General features: G+C 33.8%; 1 long non-coding RNA gene across 1 annotated transcript; it reads right to left on the bottom strand.

The window, feature by feature from the left end:
* Positions 1–1,137: 1,137 nt before the first annotated feature.
* LOC148266755 (uncharacterized) lies at positions 1,138–5,204 on the bottom strand. Its single transcript, XR_015817487.1, has 3 exons — positions 4,992–5,204; positions 3,903–3,978; positions 1,138–1,554 (listed from the first exon to the last, which is right to left on the bottom strand). It is a non-coding gene; the product is annotated as an uncharacterized LOC148266755 (long non-coding RNA).
* Positions 5,205–13,386: the final 8,182 nt, after the last annotated feature.

Genomic DNA, 13,386 nt, shown 5'->3' with positions numbered 1-13,386 from the left:
ATCGACCAAAGCCTTAGAAAAAATATTATGAATAGAAAGCATACCCTATATGAGGACAGGAGCAGGGAGGACATCAGATTAATCTAAGTGGTACACTCAACCTTGTGCTACGAGTCGGGCTACCTCTTTTAATCGCTAAGGGCAGTCTTTTAGAAGGTGTTAGGTGCTTCCGCACCGATAACAGGTGTTATCGATACGTCAACAGGGCAGGTCATCATGCAAGTGACCACAATGTTGACAAGGTTGGTTAACTCAGCTAGGTGGAGCTATAGGTGGGGGCATGGTAGGAGAAAAGAAAATTATGGCTAGTTTATCGAGAGGGTTATTTACTGGGTTAGGTAATCTTCTTCTAAGCTGTTGGGGTTGTTGTTAGGCACGGACTCGGGTAAAGCATTGGTGTTTGGCCGAGATAACATCTTTGGCCAACTGGGCATGTTCAAGCACCTCTGCATATGGGTTGGGTCTCAGCATTGCGACCCGGTCATAAATGTCGGCACAAAGGCCCTTGAGAAACTTCCTACCTTTTTAGTTTTCGGGGGTGACCATCAAAGGGGCAAACTTAGATAGTTGAACAAAACGGGCTGCATATTGATCTACAGACAAGCTTCATTGGCGAAGGTCCTGGAATTCCTTGTCCTTCTTTTTCTGAACATAGATAGGGAAGAAATTATCAAAGAAAGCATCCTTAAAAACTTCCCAGGTGGTAGGGGTGGGCAGGAACTTTTTCTTAAGTCACCACCTGTGTTCGACTTCACCGTTTAACATGAAAGCTACAAGAGGGACCTTTCGTTCTTTGGTCAGGTCTAGGATAGAGAAGAGCTTCTCTATTTGTAGGATCCAGGCTTTGGCTACTAAAGGATCAAGGCCACCTTCAAAGTATGGGGGGTTAAGTTTCCTAAACTCTACTATATTGTGGAAATATACCGATCTGTGTTTCAGAATTCAGCGGCAGGAGGTGGACAAGGGTTGGCCTAGTTCGGTCCTACGACTATAGTTAATCCTTGGATGGCTTGAAAATTTTTTACAAATTCAGCCCCAGTCGGATGATCTGGGGCTTCATCTCACTCAGTACACTCTACGGATAGTCTTCCTCGCGTCATTCCTACAAAAGAAAAGAAGACACGAGTTGGAGGTTCAATCTTTAAAAACAGAACTTATTTCTTTTCTGGTACTCTAAAAGGTTCATCTACATAAGGTCTCAGTGCAAGCGATTTGATTCCCAAAATTCTGTTCTGATACCATCTATGACATCCTAAGTGCTAATTAAGGCAAATGGATGTCAGATACAGATTCAGAATAATGAGTGCATGATAAAATTTATGCAGTGGAACAAAATCGTTACAAATTCCTTACAAATATATATGAGTTCCAATACATACATAAACTGAGGTCATAAATGGTTATAAAATACAAAACATAAGGGCCATTTCTTTCACTATGCTACTGGACTCATTAGAGTGCGGGAACAATCATGCACTAAGACTTATGGATGCATGGGATCCTCATAGACTTCCAAGGGTAGGTCAGCCTGCGGTTCCTCACTTTCTTCCTCATCTGCGGGGGCATGGAAAGAGTGAATTCCATACGCTCAGTAAGGAAAACAGTATTAAATTAACATCGTAAGATTTCAAAAATTAATTATTTTATCTTACCTTTTAACTTCCTTGTTTACCTATTTCACATTATGGAAAAATATTTATTTGTTAAGAAAACGATATGTTAACACAGAACATCAAACATACATCATGTTAGCTAATAGAGAAAACTAAATAAATCATGAAATACTTAGGTTTTCGTGTCATGCTTCTCGAAGTCGTTACAACTTCCATCTCTGAGGGCAGATACAGATTTCCAACTTCCCAAGTGGAATGACCAGATCAGATACAGATATAGATACGACAATTTACTCAGGCCCATTTCCAGTTGGCCAAACCATGGTACAATTTATGACCACGATCATACCAGCCATAGTGGTCCTAACAGATATCCACAGTCATGACATTACTTAGCCACGAGTGACTCCTACAGATAGTGCGACACCACTCTCGTTAAAGGGTACACCATCATCCACTGGGAGTGGTCCTCTTACATCTTTCCAGACCAGATAAGTGAAGGAGAAACAGATACCCCGAAAAGCAAAGGGAACAGATACCCCAAACAACAAAGTGAATAGATACCCCGAAGGGTAAGGGGAACAGATACCCCTCAGAGATAAAAAGTCTAACGAGACACTTGATACAATATGCATGTTAATATAGATACACTTCGGACCATACGAGCTTCATTCCACTTTTTTTTTTCTTGTATACTTTTTACTTTTACCGATCACATATTATATTTATTACATGCAAATTCGTCAAGCGTCTGCAATTCACATAGTGTGCTTGAAAACAGGAATAACTCGACTCATCTGAACACAGAGGCATACCAAATAGACAAAATCACAATCATATTAAATTAACTTGTCTAAAAATACTCCTTAAGACGTCGAAAGAAATACTAGATTCCTTACCAAAACCTTGAACTTTCTCCTTCACCGTTCTCCTTTCTTTCTCTTCTTCTCTCACTTGACTACTATCTTTCTTTCTCTCTCTAAACTTTTAAAAAATGAAAGAATGGAAGTGTGGAGAGAAAGGGAAAGGGGAAGGTAATTTATAGAATTTTAGAACAGTTGAATTCACGCAAAGTGGGAAAAATCAAGTGAAGAGAGAAGAGAAAAAGATATTTGGCATGAAAAATAAGGGATGAGGGCCTCCTCCACTGGCGGCCGCACCGCACTGACTAAGGCAGCAGTAGTGCACTGCTTGAGGAAGTAGTGCCCCGGCCGGCACCCTACAGGCTAGCCTACAAGTGCAAAGGCCTCCTGCTGCGCGCTCAGTGGATAGCCTACCTGCGCAGGACTACTTCAGGCTTGCCCCAAGCGCACAGGGCTTATTCGCGCAGGCCTGCTACATGGACGGTGCACGCACAGTGAGCGATGCCTGTCCGCTTGCGAGGTGACTCACGGATGGACCAGCTGCATGCAACAGGACTCGCTCACAAGTCCTGACCCCCCGCTGTACGCGCTGATGGGACCTGTGCATTGTGCGCACGTCCCACGATCACTGTGCGTGCATGCACGAGCGCACAATGCCCAGCACCTAAATCGACAAGCAGACTTCTCGCGGGATTTTTTGTGTTGGAATTTTTCCTATTTTGCCGTTTTTTGATTTTTTTCTAATTTTTTTTTTCTATTCAACTTAGTTAAATTAAAATTATTTAAAATAAAATAAAATAAAATTATTTAAAATAAAAATTAAATAAATAAAAATGAACCAAAATCACGAATCATGATAAATATTAAACAATATAAATTAATTAAGTTTAAAGCAGCCAAAGGCCCGTATAAATAGAGTTTATAAATTATTTTAGCACAGCGATGGGCAGGGTATTACATATGAGTAGAGCTAATAGCCATTCAGAAGTGTGACCAATTGAGTAACCGAGGTCAATATCACCAATGTCTACACTCACGTAAAAAGATTGACTGACATTCCGGAAAAACCAATAATGTTCTAAAAAAATAATAAAGTTGCATGTATGCCTATTCTTTTGCTAATTGAGCTTGATTATGTTTTGGGTCATAAAGCTTGGATATTATGAATGATTGAATGGGGTTTATATTTTGAAGTTGCTAAATTATTTTCTGTAGATGATTGTGACACGACCACCCCTCTCTTATAGGGCATGTTCGGAGCACACTACACTTTACACTTAGTTAAATAAAACATAACAAGCTTTCATTAATAGAAAAGTTGAGAAACGTTACGTCCTTTGATACATGTATATTAGATACATGCAAAACGAGGTTCTAAAATTTTTTTTCTTTCTTACATTACAAAACAAAAGTACAAAATAGTAACCTGAGTTCTTATCGAGCATAACTTGCAAAAGACTTCTCTACTATTACAGCTTACTCCTTAGTGGTCTCAGCAGGATCTAAAAATGATGAAGGAGTGAGATACATTATCCCAATAAGTAGATATCTTGATACACAACACAATACATGCAATATATATAGCTTTCACATAAATAAAAACCTATATCTTATATATTTGCAAATAATAGATAACTAAATCATCATATTCACTTGGCTATATTATAAAATGAGTTATGCTACATCACCGTTATGGAGGGTCATTCACATCTTCCTACTACCATACATGCATAGGCACACACTTAACACTTAACACATCTCCATGCACCCAAAATGGAATGGTTATTCTCGGGCACACAGAAGCCTAACATCATGCAGGTGCTTTCGGTACTACTTACCTCAATAACGATTAATGCACACTTATTAAAATCACTTTCCAAAACACATGGGCAAAATAACACTTAAAACACAATAGCACTTTTAACAAACACTTGCACTTTATATATAAAAGTACGTGGAAAATACTGATGAAAATACTTGAAAACTATGTATGATATGCAATCACAATATCAACTTACCATGGGTCCTATGCAACCTTGATTTGGGCAGAGTCCCGTCTTATACAAGCTCTAATCACTCTACTCAATTCAGAAAAACTTTCCCTCATAAAACCTTTAAATTTCTCGATTGACGCGAGCAGAGTCTCCCCTTGTGAAAACATTAATTTTTTGTTTTCAATTGGGTAAAGTCTCCCCTTAGTTTATCTCAATTTTCTACTAAAATTTTGACAGATTCTCCCCTTAGGAATATTGATAATTTTTAATCCAAAAATATCCTCTTCATATGGAAATTAATTTCTAAGAAAAAGAGGTTTAAACAGGCTTACCTTATATCACTCGCAACCTTAACTCCAATAGAGTTTCAACTTAATATAGAACCTTTTTCTCTCAAATATTCGACAAGGTTCTGGGATGTTTTTGAGCTATTTCTAACCTCAAAAATATCCCTCATAATATTTAAAAACTAACCTCAAAATTTCAAGAGAAACGGAATACAATTGGTGGAGAAAACTTACCTTAAGCTCGTAGGTCTTGTACTGGTTATGAGCTTTCTCCCTATTTTTATCTCTTTTCTTTTGGTTTCTTCCTTCCTCTCTCTTCTTCTCACAATTTAGGCAGAATTTCCTTAAGGAAAAACTGCCAAATTCCCTCAAAATACCTCAATTCTCTTAGGTAGGCATCCTTTTTCTCTCTTTTTCTATTCTCTCTCTCTTATTTCTCTTTCTAACTTTGCTCGCCTTCACTAAAAAATGCATTTCCCATCTTCTCACCACTATTTATAGGAGAGGGAAGCCCAAAGGGTTGGCCAAGCGGGGTTTAGGTGACAAATGATGAGATTGCCACCTCAATTCCTTAAGGTTATCCATTTTTCTCTTTTTTTTTTCCATTTTCTTCATCCTTAAGTAATTCTAGAGTATTACATCCTTATCCAAACACCACACACGTACTTATCATCCTTCCAGGAACTTTCATACTATATTTGGGCCCTATTCAAGTTATTTTGGATCGCCTTAGGCCCACCTAAACCCGTAAGGCCCAAAACTACACTTGATGCACATGCCTTCACTCAAAACTCCATAACTTGCTCAATTCTTAATATTTTTGGGCAAACTTATGCTTCATGTGTTCTTTAAGCAGAGACAGCTATCACATGGTTTTCTTTTGGGCTTCATTTGAGTCTATTGGCCCCACTTATGGCGATAAGGCTTAAAAGGTCAAAAATGTCTTCTATGTGCATGCCTGTCAAGTTTGGCCTCATTTCTCCTAAATTTTCTTCTACCGACATTTTTATTTTTCCACATACTTCTTCCTTAATTTTGTTGCTATTCCTCAATTAAATTTGAGCCTAAAATTTTGTGTATTTTGGTTTTGGCATACAAATTAACCCAAAAGGGTCAATTAGGTCTTCTCAAGGAATTTCCTCCCTCACATGAGGGATTTCTCTCTCGATTCTTCACCCGACTATTTTAATGTGTTTCCAAAGTATTTTCTTGCCTTTTATGATATTTTTAGGCTTGAGAAGCATTCCTGGGTCTAGAAAACTCAGTTTCTTTTATTGAGAGAACAACTCTTCTTAAGTGACTCCGGCTCTTTGAATCTCATCATTTTTATTGTGTTTGGCTTGAAACTAGGTATGTGAACTTAAATTATGATTCTAATCACATGCACACATACAATCATACATATCATATACTTTAAGACAAGCTTAGGGGAGAGTCGGGTTATCATAGATTATGCCTTTGTACATATTATTTTGTGTTATCCTAAGGTAAAATAGTCTTAATAAGGAGGATTTTATTAATGGTTTTGCTGTGGAATGGATTTAAGATTGCTTGAGGACAAACAAAAACTCAAGTGTGGTAGAGTTGATATAATTAAATTTTATAGATATTTTTCTATTTCATTTTAATTTATTTTGATTGAATTTTATAGATATTTTATTGTTTCAATTTAGTTGATTTGATTGATTTTTGCAACATATACTGCTGGATTATTTTTGGCACTTTTCAAGAATGATTTTGGGACTTGGAAGCAAATTAGAGTGGATTGGAGCGAGATTTGGGTGAAAAAGGGTTGAAACATGAAGATATGGGAGACATGGCCATAACACATAGCTATGTGTTAAGAAGCTAGCATTTCTATTTTTAAAGAGGAGTGAGACAGGACCATGTGATTGAAGACATGTTCGTGTGCTCTATATTGGGTTACCACACAGTCATGTGTTAATAAGCTAGCTTTTCTGTTTCGTTCAGTGAAAGAGACAAAGACGTGTGCCTGGGAGACATGGTTGTGTTATGTCTACAAGCTGGAAACTTACGTGATTCAAAGGAAAACACGGTTGTGTGTCAATTTGACACGATTGTGGGTTATGGCATATCAGATATGGACTCAGTTTAAAATATTAGGTTTTGAACTATATAAAGAGAAGTGGAGAGACTGGAGGAGAAGAAAAGAAGAAAGACGGTGGTATACATAAAAGCTTCTTCTTGAGGGTTTATTTTAGATCACTTTATGAATTATTTTATGTTTTCATTAGATTTGTTTCTTGCAATTTTCTTTAAGATGAATAACTAAACTCTTCTCTTAGGATCTTTGATGAAACCCTAAGGGATACTTTGATATTTCTTTAAGTAATCTATGACAGTTCTGTTTCTCCAATTCTTATGTGTTATCTTGTGGCTTTATGCATCAATGGATTGATAACTTATTTATGATTTATGATAAATGCTTGAATTGAGAGATTGATTATCCATTAGAATATCAAGTTAATACAATAAATTGAATGTGAGTAGAGATACTTGGCATGATGTATGTATTTGATGATTGAATGTTAATGCACTATTTCATACTAATCCACAAAGATATGTGTGTTATTATGAATTAGATAGGGTAATTGACTTTGAGAAAGAGATTTCTACATGATTGAATAAAAATGGGTGAAAGTTTCTCATTATAGATTGAATTAAGGAAATTTACAGTTGAACTTAAGGTGGATTTCAAGATCTTAACTATTATTATAACTTGATTGTTAATTAGTTTTAATTCACTGCTATCTTAGTTAAGCATTAGTTTATATTAATTCTCTTAGTCATTTGCCAAATAATATTAATTGGTTGAGATTCTAGTATTTGTTATATTATTTTCATGCGATAGTATCTGAATTCACCTCTATAGTATGTGTTCGAACTAGTGTACTTGTTAGGTAAGTTCAAATCATAACACTAACTAAAAGGTGCATTTACTTAGCTTGGCATAAAGTCAGTGCCGACAGAGGATCTCTAAACACTTGAGTAAGGTGAACTATATGTTCCTGAGGTCTCTAAGAATTCACTAGGATTTTATCAATGAAAACAATGACGTATTGAATGAATCGAAATAATTATATAAATTCAGCTCGGGTAAGAGCATCCTGGGCCTCGGAGTGTTCTACAGATGGTTTCCCTTAAGTTAATAATCCTATAAATGGGAGACAACAAGCTTGATAACTAGAAAGAAAAGGTCATTTCTAATTCTAAGAATTTTTTAGGTTTTTCTCTAAGTCTAAACTATAAGCCTCAGTGTAAGGGATTTTTCCAAGAACCATGCTCTAATACCAATTGTAACGTCTCATATACCTGATGGGGTAAAAAGAAGCCTAATAACATAAATAGATACGAGTGCAAATAATAAAGTGTATATGCAGCGAAAAATAAAAATCCCTTACAATCAAATCAAAGGTTCATTTTTACACTTGAGGCCAAAGGAATATACAAAATTAAGAGTCATTTTAATTATTACAATAGGTGTCATTAGAGTGCAGAAAAAATAAAGTACCCATAATCATCCTAAGGATCCAAAAAGGGATCCAAACAAGCTTCAAGGGGCAACTCACTGAGTAAATCGTCATTTCCATTATCTGAAAGGAGGCATGGATTGGGGTGAATTTCATAAACTCAGTAAGTGAAAGAGTATTTAAATTACACAGTTAAGGTTAAGAAAGGTGATTAACTTTTAAAATAAAATGTCATTTCTCAATTAAATAACTTACCTTAGAAGTCTTCACAGGACGAGCTCAATTCAAATATTTAGAAAAGACCATTATTTTCTTTAGAAAACATATGGACATCATCAACAAGAAGAGACATACACGATGAAAAGGATATAAAGAAAAATAGGCGTGTGAAATCGAGATTTTGAGCTCTTTCTGCCTACAAAAGAGCATATTTGAAGGCGACCAGAGAACAGATCTCAATGGCAAGCTTCGAGGAACCCAGAGAAGAAGATGGATAGAACAATGAGCTTGCAAAAGCTGAGGAAGACGCAGAAACAAGTGCGAGCTGAGCAGAAGCGGAGGGGGAAGCGAATGGGACAAAAGCATTGGTGGAGAAGTAGCTTTGGTGCAATGCCGAATGCGGGAACAAAGAAAGGGAGAAAAGCTGAGAAGAAAATTAATCAAGTAATATAATTATTTAATTTTCAATTAGTATATTGTTGGGTAGAAATTTTAAGGGGTTTTTTTTTTATAAAACCCTAATACTAGTGTTTGAAATTTTTTATAAATTTATTTTTGATTATTACATAATTATAATTTTATTAATTATAATTATTGTTGCTAAATTCACTATGTGCAGCTAAATTTTCTTTTATGGAGTAATTGATATAATCTGAATCAAATGCATGTTGAGATTTAATTTTTAGCTTTTTTTTAGTTGCAATCTAATAGTATTGAGCTTAATTCACTTGTGAGAATTGACTAACTTTGAGGCTTGATTTGTAATTGATAGTTTTAAAGTAGCAGGAGTAAAATTTCATTATTAGACCTATATTGTTAAGAATTAATTGCAACTTGAATGGAAGTAACATAGTCGAGTTAATGTAGAAAAATCAAATTATCAAATAATTAGTTGAATCAAATTAATAATTGATATAAAAATTTAGTAATTGTTAATTAATAAACCTATAGAATATTGGGAGAGAACTGAAAATACATCAGGATAGTTCGACTATTGCAAATTAGATTAAATTAATTGCAAAATTAAAACTCGAGTATAAAACATATTTAGGTGAAATTAATTACACTGGTACATTTACATTGATAGTTCTTATTAATTTATTTACTTTTCTTTGACTAAGTTTTTTTTTAATAATCCTAGTTTCGATTTCTAGATAATAGTAGTATTGTCACAACTTTGATATTTGATACACAATATATGTGGGATGTTGCTTTTCTCATTATTACATTATTAAGCAATTTCGTGAACTTGTAAATTCACCTGTCATTAGGACAAAAGCTCGAAATTCTCCACATATGCTTCAAATATGTGCAGTCAATCTTCTGTTTTTCACACCTTTTATGCATCTCATTTATCTCTATAACTGACCCTAATCTACCCATTTATTCTGTAAACATAAATTGGAGTTGCTCCTACATTTCTTGTATATCATATAGTGAAGCTTGTTTAAGGCCAACCTCATCGCATTCCTCTTTCTCTACCAAATCAAAATATGAGCTTGCAATGTTGGACTCTTCATTAGCATCTTGTCAATTTTTCTTTATCATACCTGCCAACATTTCCACATTAAGAGGCTTCTCCATCTTTCATGTTTTTTTGACTCCAATAATCTTCAACTCGGTCATATTCTCATGCACCTAGCCCCTAAAATTTTCTCCTTCAAGTCCTCTTGATTTAGACACAACGTAAGAAGGATCTTTCTCTTTGTATTATGATCCAGTAAGTGAATGAAGGTCAATGACAATGACATATTTCAATCGCCTCTTCTTTGTTTTTTTATTTACAAAATTTTGACTTGCAGGTTTTTTATTTTCAGCCGCTATCACCACCTTTCTCCACTGTTTGAACTCTTTCCTTTTTCCTGCTTCTTCTCCCATAAGTTCAATGTAAGCTTCATTTGACCTAAGAGTGTTGTTGGGCTAATGGAAATCCAACCTATCAAAAACTTATGGGCATTTTCTATCCCAACCCACAAGTTTCTACTTCCTTGTAAGTCATATGTATCTCTTCATTTGATCAAATATATAAAAGTCAATTGAAATCAATTTTTAATTGTTGATTTTTTCTACTAAACCCTCCCCCTAATATTCAACTATAATTAATCAAGAAACAAATGAAAATACCTTCATGTCTAGAAAAACTCAATTAGTCTCTAGGTATATTTAAAAGCAATATAGACTTTATAGTTTCTTGGACATAGTCAACGAAATTTAGTTTAGTTTGGACATATAAACATCATAATTTAACCTTACCCCTAAGAGATTCCAAGTCGAAAAAGGCCTAAAACAAAGAGAAGTCTTAAAATATAATATCTAAAATAACTATTTATTTAATTTTTTAAATAATTTTTAGATATAATAAACTAAAATTAATAATGATTTACTAATATGATTATATATAATCCATTTGTAATTAATATACACATATATATAAAGAAATATTGAGGATTGAAACGTATTAATTTCATAATTTTTTAAACTAATTTCATTTTATTATTTGAAATAATAATTTAATTATTTCAATTTTAATCAATTAAATAATTTTATTTAAAAATAAAATGTATTACAATAATTATTGAAAACTTCATGCAAAGAACTTATAAAAATTTTAAAATTCTAATTCTATTAAATGACTGTTTAACAATTATATTATGCGATGGTCCTGCTCCCTCTTAGAGGGATTATAGTCATCAATTACCAACTACATAGTGGAAAAATGATAAACAAAACATTTATAAATTCAAAATATATACTACCTATCCTCTGACCACATTGTAACACTAATTACAATACATGAGATTTGTAAGAGAGAGTAAAAAAAGAGATAAATAGTTGTTCGGTTACAAAATATTAATTTCTGTCACGAGTGTCTACACAGTTCCTTCCTCATCCGCTTCAGGTGTTGGATCCTCCTGATCCAAAATTAGATTCTCTTGATATGAAAAAAATTGATAAAGCTGAATCGAATGAGTTTTCTACATGCTTAGTAAGTATATGAAATAGGCTACATGCTAGGCATGTGACATACAGGCAAACAATCAATTAGAGATATAAAACTTTTATTTCTCTTTTCATTTGAAACTATGAAATGCAAAGAGATTCCATCTTTCTAGTTTATCCCTCATTATCCCCCTAAGTTGAAGTTTATCCCTCAAAATCCTCCTAAATTCATTTTATCCCTCAAATTTTTTCCAAGTCCAATCTATCCCTCAAAATCCCCCTAGGTTCATTTTATCCCTCTAAACTAAATTTTATCTTCTAGTTTCTCCCTAAGCCATATTTTAACCATCATGATCACATACTAGAATTTCTCACAAATCATAGCTCAATTGAGCAATCCGTAACCCCTCAATGTTGTCCCCAATTCTTGATTTATCTTAACCCAATTATCTACATAAAGTTATTAAAATTTTAGAGTTTTGTTCTAGATTGGACAGATGTATCCACTATCTAATTGGTACTCTCACTATTAGAAGGGCAGAGGCAAACAAAACATGCACATTGGTCATAGCAGTCCATCGCCAGGTGACCCAGAATGTAACCACATCCCAACCATGTCTGAAATAGCTTTCATCCACCCAAGGATAAGGTTCACTTCATTGTTGAATTTTAGCTATACCAATTTTAAACAGGTTATCTCTAAGTCTTCGCTTTTTTCAATCTTTCTATTGTTTTCTTTTTCTTCCTATTTTAGTTAAGATTGATGTTTTGTTTTCTTTGATTTTACGAATTCAAATTTCTACCCATCATCATTTTCTCTTTCTAATTAAGTCTTCTTATTTTAATTAGGTTATAAATAGATTTATTATTATTATTTTGTTAGTTTTCTTTTATTTGGTTTTTGATAATTGTTTGTGAATCTATTATTTTTTTTTACTATTATCTATTATTATTATTATTATTATTATTATTATTATTATTATTATTATTATTGTTGTTGTTGTTGTTTTATATTATTATTTTTATATATTTCATTATTTATTTACATATTTATATATATATATATATGTATAGATTTACTTTTTTTTTTTTCTAATTTCACTCCCTAATTTTTAAGATTAATTTTCCACTTGAATTTCCTTCATTCTAACTTGTAATTCACATAAAATATTAACCAATTATCAAAACATGCATTAATGCATTTAAATCATGCAAATGAAAATTGAAAACACAAAATTTAAGCCAAAATAGGCCAATTTGGGACCTTTCCCGATGGTTTCAACCGCCTGGATTGGTTCTGAGTTGGCTTTTAAAACAAACTCACCAATTGCTCTTTGCAAGCTTGAAACACCCTACTCGGTTGACAAAATTCAATAAACATTGATGCTATGAAGGCTTTGAGTTACCTATTACTTATACTTATAAATTCAAAATGTTTAAAAAGCAAATCAAGCTCCAAAAATGTCCCCAAAGTTGTGAATTTTTTTTTTTTATTATTTCAGTCTAACAGGAACATGATCTTTCCAGGTCAGTTACAAACCTGCAATTTACATGTAATTTTTCATGCATACAAAGTTGGTTTTAGTTAAAATTGGACTTTAAATTTGTTCTACCACATGTAAGCTATCTCTAGAGCATGTTGTTTAATTAAAATGATAAATGAAGCTCTAAAAGATCACTCACAAAAGTCTTGGTTCAATTACGCCTAAAAGATTTGAGTCACCAAAAAACCCAATCAGATTTTGTGATTTTTAGTTTCGGTTGGTCTTCATTCATGATTTTTCTCTTTCTGGTGTGATTCCCTCTTTTTTCTCTCTTCTCTTCACTATAGGTGTCATTTTCTCGACCACCCTTATCCTTTTTCTTCCTTTTCTTTTTTCTTCTTCTTTTTTATTCTTTTCTTTTTCTCATTCTTCTTTCTTCTTCTCTGGCAGACCTTAGGTTGAACAAGCAGGGTTAGACTTTTAAACCCAGCCCTT

The sequence above is a fragment of the Carica papaya genome, chromosome 3 (genome assembly GCF_054855325.1).
Source record: "Carica papaya isolate Zhongbai chromosome 3, ASM5485532v1, whole genome shotgun sequence".
NCBI lineage: Eukaryota > Viridiplantae > Streptophyta > Magnoliopsida > Brassicales > Caricaceae > Carica > Carica papaya.
Note: the sequence above shows the minus strand (reverse complement) of the source record. Positions and strands in the feature narration are given on the sequence as shown.